We start from the raw sequence: 10,879 nt of genomic DNA, 5'->3' as shown, positions 1-10,879 counted from the left end.
GGTGGACAGTGCTAGGAAGGTGCAGAGTATCACCACCTTTCCACCACTCTCTGATTTTACTTTTCATGAAAATTATTAACATTTGGCAAAGAGTCATTACTTGACCATTTATCATCCTTTTCAAAACCAGGTAGGTTAAAAGTTTAAACTTTTTATACCAAAAGTCAAGTCTCTTGTGCTTTATAGAAATCCCAGATACCGCATGGTAAAAAAAAAAAAATTAAAAAGCTCATGAAGTTCATTTGAAAAGCCTCTTTTCTGGCACATAGGCTCTGCATTATAATGAAATATTCCATTGAAACGTCTGCTCTGGCACCATGAACGGAGAAAAGTCTTGTGTTTGTATACTCTGTGAAGTTGAACAACAATTTCCAACATATGTTAGGAGAGGCTGCCCTCTTTGGAGATGGGAAAATGGATAGCCCCAGAGGGAAAAGAAAACTGAGCGCCGAAAAGTTTTTGTTAATCTTTTACTGCTGAAACAGAGCTGGGAGCAGAGCAGCCTGTTGGCTGCAGAGAAGGCTGGAGCCAGAAGGCCCAGCCCACAGGAAATGAACGCTGTCCTCCTCAGCGAGGATACTTAAGCAGAGAGAAAACATTTACAGTACTTGTAATTACGATGGTTTTCAGCACCTAAATTGTCATAAATCACATTTATAAAAGCCATCTTCGTACCAGTCAAATTTTGAAAGCTGCAAAATATATTCAGCTGGTGGGTAGTTTGAAACGGTGGTACATATGCTTGGAATAAATACATGTTATAATTATGGTTTTTAATACTGGGAGCTTTCTTATGAGGATTTATATCCACATACTGATGATAGTGGAGTACATTGTGAACATAATAAAGTGGTGATGGGTGGTATTTGTTCCAGCATTTCTGCAAAATACTGCTTCCAACTCTAAGGGGTATGTTCCTATGTAAATCCCCATACATCAAGATAAAAATATACTTCTCAGTGTATTTCCTGGAGCAAACTACCTAGAGAGAAAATACCTGCATTTTCACAACCAATTCATGGATCTTAAAACATAATTATGTCTTATTGCATTGTTGATCCCAGAGCAGTATTTGAATTAAAAAGGAGTGCCAATAGAATTGGTAGAAAGTAAAAGAGCTCTGTTTTATAGCCAAGAGCAGGGTGGAGCGAAATCTAGTTTTAATAAAAGACTAGTATCATAATAAGCAGATGAATCTAACTGGTAATTAGAGTTTTTATTACATATGTATTACCTAACCCCAAAGCCAATTCTACCAAGTAGAAAACGAAAGGGAGAGATGGGTAATGAATTATATAGTCTGGTACGGTCAAGGAGACGTCCGAATTAACTCTTTACACAATTTTGATATATTGGACAACTGTAGTTTGGACTGGGGACCTGGTTTGAGATATCTTTCTCTATAATAATCTTTCATTCAATCATTTACACATTTGACAAATACTTGCTAAGCACCCCTTGTATGCCAGGTACTAGCCTAGATGCTGAGGGCAGAAATAAGAGTAAGTTAAGGCAGAACCCTTAAAAGTTTCTACCTTTGAGAGAAATAGAGCCATAAACAAATACTTACAAGACAACATATTCTATCCACAGATAGAGATATAAGAATAATTTTTGTCTTGGCATGCATTTTCACTGTAAACTCTACAATAGATGACATACATTGTAGGTTTGTTGTTGCTGGGCACTGGTCAGAGATCATAGCAGTCTAGGCAAGGAACTTGTTTAAAACTGAGCTTGGTCAGCAGATTCAGGATGATAGCCTACAGCTTTTGGTCTTGCTTCATTTCTATAAGCATTTTAAAAATGTGGATCTCTGCTTATTGCTAAGGTATGTATTCCACAAGATGCCTTTTCTGTTTTGAAAGTTTCTGTCTTAGTCCGGAAAATGTGATTAGGTAGATGAGTTTACAGCCTACTGTGAGAATACAGGGGCTTATCGCAGGTAAAATAGGCAGTAGTCGGGTCCAATAGCAGAGTTTGCTTTTTCTCTAAGTATATGTCTGTTTCTACCCTTAGGCTGCTAACATGTCAGAAAATTTAATGTAGAGGTTTCATTCCTTTAGCTTAAATTTTAATTTTTGCTTTGCTGTAAGTAACTCACCTCCTAGTATAATTGGACAACAGATCCTTTCTTTAGAACAGTTCCTAGAAATGAGATTAAGAAGAATATAGGAAGGGGCCAGGCGCAGTGGCTCATTCCTGTAATCCCAGCACTTTGGGAGGCAGAGGCGGCCAGATCACGAGGTCAAGAGATCGAGACCATATTGGCCAACATGGTGAAACCCCGTCTCTACTAAAAATATAAAAATTAGCTTGACGTAATGGCACATGCCTGTAGTCCCAACTACTTGGGAGGCTGAGGCAGGAGAATCACTTGAACCCAAGAGGCGGAGGTTGCAGTGAGCTGAGATTGAACCACTGCACTCCACCCTGGCAACAGCGAGACTCCATCTCAAAAAAAAAAAAAAAAAAAAAGGATATAGGAAGGATGAAGGGGTTATGTTCAAAGGGGATCCTGCAAAAGGACATCAACTGGGAGTTCTGGAGAGAAGCCCCGGGCTCACTGTTGGCTTGAGAGTGGCCTGTGGGTGAGCACACACAAGTGCCAGGTTGCTATGCCCAAGACTCCCAGTCACGTTGATGGCAATGCCTTCGGTTTAGGGTAATGGAATATTTTCTTTCTTGTTTTTTTTTTAAGTAAAGTTACAAAGGTTATGTTTTGGAGTAGTACATCACTTCAACATTCATGAAAAAATAGTTGAGGATTAATATGCACCAGGCACTGTGCTAGGAGCTGAAAGTAAAATGGTGAGTAAAGCAGCCTGTGCTCTCACGAAGTTTAAAATCCAGCAGAGGTGACAGTGGCTAAGTGCTCTGAAGGAAAGGAACACAATTTGATGATGTAACAGCCAGCAAAATGCATCATGCAGAACCCCTGCTAAGGGGAGCATAATTGACTGATAGCCCGTTGCTGTCCTTCTGGACCCACCCTCACATTAGCCATAAGGCATCCCAAGCATTGTTCCCAGCCAGTGGATGAGCACAGTGAGATGCTAAGGCAAGCCCATTCCTATGGCATACACAACTTCTTTTACAGGTTACTTGTTAAAGCTTGAGGATTCGTATCAGCTTGACTGTAACTGTCTTAAAACATTTCTGAGACCTGAGGCTCTTTCTACTCAATCATCCTGGTCTGAAGCTACGACTGCCTTCTCTAGCTTCCTTTTGCTTAGCCTTCACGGGCATCTTGTGCACAGTTCATTCTTTGGGTCTGCTTCTCAGAGGACCTGAATGAATAAGTGGTGTTCTGAGTCATTTGAGAAAGCAGGTAGTAAGATGAGGAATGGGGACTGCTTACTAACCTCCTGACAGGGAAAGGAATGCCATCTTGAGTGGTTGGTGGGCATGGATAATCCCTAACACAAGGTGGTGGCCCGGTTGCAAAACATGTGAGCTGCCCAATTTCACTGGTGGTGACCTCTTGCCAGTGGTGAAGGAGAGCATCCTGGAAGGTCCAGTGCCTCAGGCTTTTGACAAAAAATAGAAAGAGAACAATGTCTACAAGGACCGTGGAATTGAGTGGTTACTACTGAATTGTTTTAATACTTGCAAAAGATAATGAGAGAGTGAGGGCTGTCAATGAGGCTAAAGGCTAAAGGCGAGAGCCAGAGGGCATCTTTTAGCAGCTTACAGAGAGGCCTTTGTCGTTTTTTCCAGTGGAAAACTTGTTGTGGCTGAGAGGCAGATGTGGGATCTGGTAGTCAGGGTTGCAGAGCTCCTGAGCTGTTTGATGTCTGAATGTTCCACCTAGGCAGTTCTGTTTTGCTAAAGTCAGGTCCCTGGTCAGGAAAACTCGGGCCCCAAAACACCAGATGGGGACACTGGATGAGAACGTCTAGATGAATGCCCCTGAATATGTTGGCTTAAAAACCTCCTTGTCCTTTCAGAGATTGCAGAGATGCCCCACACTTCCCTAGCAAAAGCCAGCACTTCTCCCATCATAGGAGGTATGGTAAGACCTCTTCTCTGAGAGGCAACAGGTGTCTGCCTCAGGAGTTGCCTCTATCTCCTCTTCTGGTTAACGCCAATGACTAAAGTTAAATTCCAGTATAACTGGCTAGAGAGATGCTGGACTTCGTAGGGAGGCAGGAGATTATGCTGAAGAAGCTATGTGACCTAGCAAGCCTCCAGTGGCTAGGGAAGATTTTCGGGATTGGATTTAGAAGGCGTTTGATCAAGGGAGCCAATATGTATGACTGAATAAGCAAGAATTCATTGACTTCAGGACACGAGATTTAACACTCTGGGGTGAACCCCAGGGAGTAAAACCAATTCACTGCAACTATGGCTCTTAGAAGGGTAGAGAAAGTGATGGCTAATGCTGAGTGGAAAGAAAATGCCTAAATTGTGCCAGAAGATGATACAGGAAGGAGTAAAGAGCCTGGGGAAACTAGCCATGCTAGAATGGGTATATTCTGCCAGGTCAAAAGACTTACTGGAGGAGTATACTCATCAAGAGGACCCAGAGGACACACCACTTACCAAGGTCATTAGGAATGAACTGGTGAGGCAACCAGCATCACTAAATGTTTAGTGGTGACAAGCCCCAGTGGGAGAATTCAGGACCTTGGGATTCTGGAACAAGCCATGCCATTTGCAGCAGCAGATAATTATATGCCTTCTGATAAACATCTCCTGGTGTGTTACTGTGCCCTGTTAATGAAACACTTGACCACAGGACACCAATTGACTATGCACTTAGAGCTGCCCAATATTGGCTGAGCTCTGTCAGACTCACTAAGTCAGGAAGTCAGATTGGCCTAGCTGCAGCCAATTGTCCATTTTAAGATGGAAATGGTATCATCTGGATGGGCTGCATAGGCAAGTAGCCCAGATCCCTTGTCACTCACCACAGTTATAGTACTCACACCTATGGCTGTATGGGGGTAGGGGAGAGGTCCTGTACAACCAGCTCAAGGAGGAGGAGAAAGCCATAGTTTGGTTTATAGATGAGCTGACTCAGTATGTGGGTGCAAGCCAAAAATGATTGGTAGCTGATTTATAGCCACATTCAGTGGTGTTGTCTAAAGACAAGGAAGAGTCGGTGTGTGTGATCATCCAGGTAAATGCTTATCTGATGTTCAGTGAATGAATGAATCAGTCAATGAATGAACATATAGCATAGGAGAAACGGAGCTCCATAGATCATTTCTGATCATGTTTCAGTTGGCAAGATCAAATTGTTGCAGAGGTTGGACCTCTAGAACTTCTGGTCTCTATTACTTAGAACAGCTGATTAAGAAAGGAAATTTTTGTCCAATATCTATTATACTAATTCCAGAAAGAGAGGACTCTATCTGGACTATCAGAATGTTTCTTTGAACATGAAATGCTTTTTGTTAGAATAAATTATAGAATAAATATTAGACCAATTTAAAAAAAGCCTACATTGAAAGCCAGAGTAGGAATTACATTGTGTGGGAATCTACTTTCCCACAACTCAGGGCAAGTATTTTAGCAACAATAGAAAGGAGATGAGAGAAAGTCTTTTGGATTAAAAAAAAAAATCTACCTGCCCAAGAAATACTTTGCAAAAGGAGTGAGCTATGCAATCAATGCACATTTATCTCAGTAACACTTTAAATAATATTTTTGGTAAATAGGCACCATTTAAAAATAGTTTGAATGCAACATTAGTCAAATTCTATCCTCTTCCTTTAAAATGAATGCTGTTATAAGGAGAATGTTAACAAATGTGATCCTGTCTGATTCATCTGTAGGGAGTGAAAAGTCTGTCTTTAAATTGTACCAAACCAAAAAGCAAACAAACAAAAAACTAAGATTCAGACTTACATATGCCACATCATAAATTACTATTATTATGCTATCTTTTTAAAATGTACTTTATCCATGTACCAGAATAAGAAATATATAAGAAATATGCTGCCAGTGTATACTAAAGAAAAGTAGTATTATAAAGTGTATTTTTCTTTATTTCAAAACCTGGTGACATTTCTGGTGGGATTATTGTCACAAATTAAAAAAACACAAAACAGAAAACACTGGTTAGATTATTCCTGAGCTCTCAGAGCAAAAGCATTCTGTAGGAAGCCAAGAAATATAATTTTAGTTGCAGTATAATTTTCCAGCTGTTGCAAGTAGGCATATTTTTATATTTTGGTATATTTCAGAACTAGCAAACTGTAAGGAAATGTTAACCAGATGATGGTTGAATCTGTTTTTATTTTTAACGGCTGGGAGACAAGATTTACAAGCCACTGATTCTTATATTATTTCACAGTACCTTTGCCACAAATAAAGCCAATAACTTAGTGTCATAAAATCCTAATGACTCTCTAAGATCCTTGAGGCATGTGCATATGAAAATGACCCTCAGAGATCTGGACACATCTCCTGGTTTTTCATATTGCTTTATGAGATCAAGAAAAGATAAAATGTTTATAAGTGTTCACTTTCATTCCATATTTCAAATAGAAATCTCATTAAATGGGCAAGAGCTGAATATGAACCAAAATCACCTACAAGTCCAAAACTGATCATATTTGCAGAAAACAGCCCAAATTATACCCATCTGAAAAATGGTCCCATCTATTCACAGCCCCAATCAATAGAACCTTCGTCCATTTCATAATAGCTGACTACAACACCACTTGCGGAGGGTAGAGCAAACCCATTCGGCAGTTTGTTGAAGTTCCTAGTCCTCTTTTCAATGTTTTCAATTCCCATTTAGAGTATGTTTATGAAGAATTAAAAAATATATAGTATTGCAAAGGAAATCAATTACAAAAATATAGCCATTAAAATGTTAAACAATTTTATGCAGTAATAAATGTGCTTCCTTATTAATGCATTAAATAACAAGATCTAGCAGCAAGTCTGGTAACTACTATAATTTCAAAATAGTGATGAGTGTAAATAGTATTTTTTAAATATCTATACTAGCTATATTGTGGTATGAAAATATCTTTGATTTCTTTTACTGTCAATATCACAGCTACTGTATATACTAATGTTGCTTACATGTATTATTTAATAAATGTGACTTTTCAGTTAGAGGTTAGTGAAAATGGTAGTCTGTTTCACGTTACCGACATCAGTCTGTTTCGGTTTACCGATACGCTGAATTCGAGCCCTGGTATAGAGAATGGACCCAATATTTCAATTATTTTCTCTGTGTCAGGGACTGTGTCAGGTCCTATGCATTCACTTATTTCATCTCACAGAAGCCCTTTGAGTTGGGTAACATTGACCCCATGTTACAATCAAGGAATCTGAGATTCAGGCTTCTTGCCCAATGGCTGCAGTTCAAACTCAGGTGTGATTGGTTCCAAATCTGACTGGTCACATGATCTTTTTGTTTTACTATCCTATTTCCCAGTAGAAAATCTTTTTTTCTGATTAATAATCTCAGGTAAAAAGCTTTAGCTCCTCTGCAGCAATTACCTAGCTCTTTGTTTTATTAAAACGAAACGTGTATGTTTCTTCTAAATAAGTGCAACACCTCTGTGGGAGTCCATAGACGATACATGATAAACTAGTCACGTGTTTATCAATATTCTAACTAGCCGAGCTCCAGCTTCCTGGGCTACGGCATTTTATTTCCTCCTTCTCTAGTTCTATGTTATCTAAACGGAAATGAAGTTTGGCATTTCTGTTCCCCCAAAGGATGAACTTCATTACATTATACTGACAAAAAACTCTTTCATTTCATTCTCTTCCAATAACCAGCTCTCCATTTGCAATGTGAGTGGGCAGCTCCACCCCACAAAGACCTCCACCTTCCCCAAGTCAGAAAGGGAGCTAAGAGCTGAAGCCCCATCCTCCCATGATTTCCAACCTCAGCCTAGCCTGAAAGACTGTGCTCCTTCTAATAAGAGGTCATTCAGTCTCCCTGGGCTCATTGGGAGGATACTCCTGATCAGAGGCTGTGGGTTCTAAACAGTGCCAAATTATGTGGGGTGGTTTTCCTTACTATGCACTACTGTCCACTGGGGACGGAACTGAGACCACTAAAATAATTCTATGTGGTAGTCTAGGTCTAACTCATTTTTAAGAGAAATATTTGGCTACTTGGTGTATTTTAACTTCTGGATGGTACTCTTGGCAATTCCCTGATGAAGTAGTTTATGTAACTTAGAGGAATTCTAAACATGATAAATGTATCACACACACATCTTGATGTCAAAGATAGAATTTATCCCGTATAAGAGCAGACAAGTTTAATAAACCACTTAAGTGTTATAAGGCATGCTTCATACTGCAATGAATTATGTCCCTATCTGTTGTTCAATGTATATGTTCTATCATTTTGAATATTGAATTTAAAAAAACCTTGTATAAATAATGTGAAAGGTCTGATTTAAAGCAACAAATGCCAATAAAATCAAATTGAAGGCTGACAGACCTTCAGTAACTCACAGAGATTGCTTAGGAAAGGTGTAATAGGGAAGGTATTAAAGAGGGTATCTTGGTGTTTTCCTTAATAAGTCTGTTCGAAATCATATTAAATATCCAAATTTGTAAAAGTCAAATTCATTCGATTTACGGAACTTTAAACATCCACCATTATATCTGGTTCATGGCACCTGTTTTAATAACTAGATTTTCCATTTCTGTTTTCCTTAAAATATGTATTTCTAAAAAATTGATCCTTTAATTGAGTTTTCATATGACAGCTCTAGAGGTGTTCTTTACACTTATAAAGAGTTACATTTCTGCTGGAAGTTCCTGTAAGAAAAATTATTTAAATCAAACCATTCTGATTTTTTTTTTTATATTAAATCAATAGCACAGCCATGTTATACTGGTTGAGAACCTGAAGCCCAGCTTCTTTTTTTTTTTTTTTTTGAGACGGAGTTTCACTCATGTTACCCAGGCTGGAGTGCAATGGCGCGATCTCGGCTCACGGCAACCTCCGCCTCCTGGGTTCAGGCAATTCTGCCTCAGCCTCCTGGGTAGCTGGGATTACAGGCACGCACCACCATGCCCAGCTAATTTTTTGTATTTTTAGTAGAGACGGGGTTTCACCATGTTGACCAGGATGGTCTTGATCTCTTGACCTCGTGATCCACCCGCCTCGGCCTCCCAAAGTGCTGGGATTACAGGCTTGAGCCACCGCGCCCGGCCCCCAGCTTCTTAAAGAAGCAACATCAGGTAAAATTTCTTTGTTAGAATATCTTTAACAAATTGGGAGTTAAGAAAATGTCTAATCAGAGTAAAGATTTGAAAAAAAAAATCTTTCCTTGATCACAGGCAATTTTGAGAATGTTTTTGAGAGACCCAGGATCATTTGATAAATTTTCAGGAAATAGATTTAGCAACATCAGTTATGTTGCCTTCTTGTTACTATCACACGTGTCGCTGTGGCTAGCATGGGCCTTAGGGGACAAAGTGTCAGTCCTTTTACTGCCTTCAAGAAACAAAGTCTCTCTGCTCTCTGGAACCGCCACCTCAGCACTTGCTGCTTCATCTTTCACCCTGATGTTATATAAGGCATCACCACCTTTAAAATGCATGAACCAAGTCTTATTTGCATCGAACTTTTCAGCCTTTGATCCTTCATCACAATGTTGTTTCACCATGTAGAAAAGCTTCAAAGCTTTGGCTTGAGTAGTAGGCAAATTCAAAGCTAAATTAGATCCTGACTTCACAAAATCTTAAATCTTTTCCATCTTAGCCTCAAATCTTCCAACTTTATCTGAATTAATAATGGACAGTAACCATCGCTAAACTTTCAGTCATTTTAAGGACCCCGTCTATAGTATGAATATGAGTTTGAACTAATGAGACTAATGTTTTCAAGGAACGAAACAGAATGGACACTTACAGAAAGGAGCGTTGCTCTGGAAAGTAATCTCTTTGGGAGGTCATATGCTTAGTCTAATAATGGTCTTATTTTTCAAAACACTTTTGGATTTATTCTTTTGGCTTTCAGAGAGAGAGAGAGTACTGGTTGCAAAGGTAAACAGGTTTTATTTCTTTATAGCCAAGCAGGTAAAAAGTCTCAGGCTGAAAAATCAGCTGTGCAAAAAACAAATATAACATTATTCTCTAACTGAAGGTAATTTCAATCAATTCAACCCAGGCTACCTTCGGTCAATAATTTATTAAGTCTGTTCTCCCTGAGTTGCCTCTAAGTTCTGAGGCCTTAAGTCATCATACTTTGGTGTCTATAAGGAGAGGGAAACTTTGTCCTCAGAAAATCTTGTTTATTGGTGATGGCTCTTATTGGCTTCCGGGCATAGTGATCTAACCTTGCTGCTATCCTCAAAATGGCCTTGTTCTCCTCTGGACTCCTGTTTCTGGTTCACACTCTTTGCAAGACTGCTAGGCTGCTTGAGGTCACCCCAGGCTTGTCTTTTGCACCCGTCTTGGGGTGAGAGGACAGGGAAGCACAGGAAACATTCGGATGCCTTCTTGTGCTGCCCTGGAGCTCTGGGAGACTTGATGGAGCTCTGCCATGCCCATTCCACTCTGACGTGCTCAGGAGGCCCCGTCTTTACTTTCCTTGCCATTGTGACTGGTGGAGGTATAGGGAGAGAGCAAGGGGAGACTTGTTGCCCCCTAGGGTTCCATTAAGGAAATGAGGCACAAGTCTCCCTTTGTGTGGATCCCCACACTCCCTGGGGAATTCAGCATTTCTTTGGGGGTATGGCACACCTTCCACTGAGATCATGATGCATTGTTTTTCTTCCTTCCTTCCTTCTTTTTTTTTTTTTTTTTTTGAGACAGAATCTTGTTCTGTCACCCAGGCTGCAATGCAGTGGCATGATCTCGGCTCACTACAAACTCTGCCTCTTGGGTTCAAGTGATTCTCCTGCCTCAGCCTCCTGAGTACCTGGGACTACAGGCACCC

The sequence above is a fragment of the Sapajus apella genome, unplaced genomic scaffold, assembly GCF_009761245.1.
Source record: "Sapajus apella isolate SASKATOON/1434 unplaced genomic scaffold, GSC_monkey_1.0 scaffold42, whole genome shotgun sequence".
In the NCBI taxonomy this organism is placed as follows: domain Eukaryota; kingdom Metazoa; phylum Chordata; class Mammalia; order Primates; family Cebidae; genus Sapajus; species Sapajus apella.
The sequence above is the reverse complement of the archived record's forward strand: the minus strand, read 5'-3'. Positions refer to the sequence as shown.